Genomic DNA, 2,087 nt, shown 5'->3' with positions numbered 1-2,087 from the left:
GTAAGAAAGTGTATCGGCTGCCAGCTGTACGATTAATGGAATTTATAGGTTTTTACTCATCTTTTACATTCACATATATTATCAGAAAAGGGCTTCTACCAGGTGCCAGCTTTGCTCATGTCGTTGATATGACTGAAATGTTCGATATCTTCTCCCGCTTTCCTGTGTGTTCGTATCCAGGTATCCTTAGTCATATAATTATCTTATATTTACCATCTCATATTTGTCAATATGAAAAATATAAAAATAGCAGGCATTATATATCATACAAAAACGTCGAAAATGCAGACTTATGTACGTGTGACGATCGGCAGTCCACTGCAAGTAAAACGTTGCCTTTGTCAAACCTTTAAGTGGCTATGATTGCTGATTTGATGAAACACGAACAAAACACATTCATAATTGAGAATCTTGATTATTTAATGAACAATAGCTGATTTCATGATGTAAATATTGAAATGGAACAATGCATTTTGTTATTATCATACTGGTATGAATCGTTAGCGCAATGGTCGAGTGCAACAGCTGTTGTTACCACAATTGATTATCTGGCTGCTAGGATATTGTCAGCTGAGTGCTGTAGATCAGATCAAAGCTTTCAAATGTATCAATGTCAGTACAGATTCCAGTATATTACTGAGATATTGAGATAGATAAAAGAAAAATATATATGAAGGCGATGGAGAGTTCACGTGAGTTTTTTTACGTTATGCCAAGCCATGACCCTACCCAAGACACTGCTTTAAAAATAGCTCCACCTACATATGAACCAACTGTATTCACGGCAACATTAGTCACTTGGTTGATTACCCGTACTACCAAACTTGGCTTCCTAGCCACATCTCGCTGACGTTCATTTTCTCTTTCCTGATGGGACCGATAATCGTTTTATCGTATATCCTGAATACGATTATACATCTGATAAAGTGTATCTACGTCCTCCTTGAACTGGTCATTTTTGTCGTCTTGATCATTCACATAATCCTTAAGATGTCGAAATATAGCCTGACCGTTTTCAACTTTCCGTTCTATCGTTCTTTTACTTTCATCTAGATCTTGAAGTATTTTATCTGTTTCTCTCAACTTTCCCAATATTTTATTATTCTTTTTATCTAAATCAGTCTTCAACACAAGTATTTCTTTTTCAACTAAAGTATCCATTTGTTTCTTTATCTTCGCCATTTCTCTATTTGCAATTTCAGTGTTTTGTTCCATATCTGATAATTCTATAGTCAACGTTTCTATGTTTTCATCTGTGCTTCTTGCTTTCATCAACAGGTTCTCAACTTCAACCTCCAAGATTTTCGTGAAGACGTCCTTCAATACCAGTGTTTCAGCCTCGAGTAAAGTTTTAAACCTTTTCTCCATCTGATTCATTTCCCTGTTGTGGGATATAACTTAGGCATCCATGTCCTCCAGCTTAGCCTCTATGGATATTAATCTGTTTTTCGTTTGGTTGTTGTCAGTCTGTACCGCCGAAATCCAAATGCATATCCCGACAATAAGAAAGGATGTTGTCCGATTTTTCTTGACGTCCGATGATATTTTGATCAGCAGTGCTGATATCCGACCTGTGGGTAACCATATCGCTAGCATAGCTGTATATACGGCTCGTACATGTTGAAAGGAAACCAATGCACACAACCTACAAAATGAACAAAAACATACCGTATGAGTTTTAATGTTTTGATCATTGTTAAAAGGTTGATTTTACTGCAAACTGCTTGTATTATATTTAAAAAGTTAAATAGGGTAATGTCCATTGTATAAAAGTGGTACATGTATCTATGAACAGATAGAACCTTTGACCAGTCACATAGAACGACAATAATATCATTACGAAAAATATAGTATTGAATATGTATGGTACTTTTTTATATCATTACTGTTGCGAATTTCTTAAATTTATTTTTGTAATCCACACTCTCAAACATATGCCCCTCTGTCGGCTGTCCGTCCTTTCTGTGTCCGGCGTTAGCCTTTCCTCCAGAAACCGCATACCTAGAATCGTAATCGACGCATTTGAAAATGGGAAGTGAATGTTTTTAAACCATTGCCTTTCCCTCTTTTAATATCATCGGGTCAAA

The sequence above is a fragment of the Mizuhopecten yessoensis genome, unplaced genomic scaffold, assembly GCF_002113885.1.
Source record: "Mizuhopecten yessoensis strain PY_sf001 unplaced genomic scaffold, ASM211388v2 scaffold10279, whole genome shotgun sequence".
NCBI classification, from domain to species: domain Eukaryota; kingdom Metazoa; phylum Mollusca; class Bivalvia; order Pectinida; family Pectinidae; genus Mizuhopecten; species Mizuhopecten yessoensis.
The sequence above is the reverse complement of the archived record's forward strand: the minus strand, read 5'-3'. Positions refer to the sequence as shown.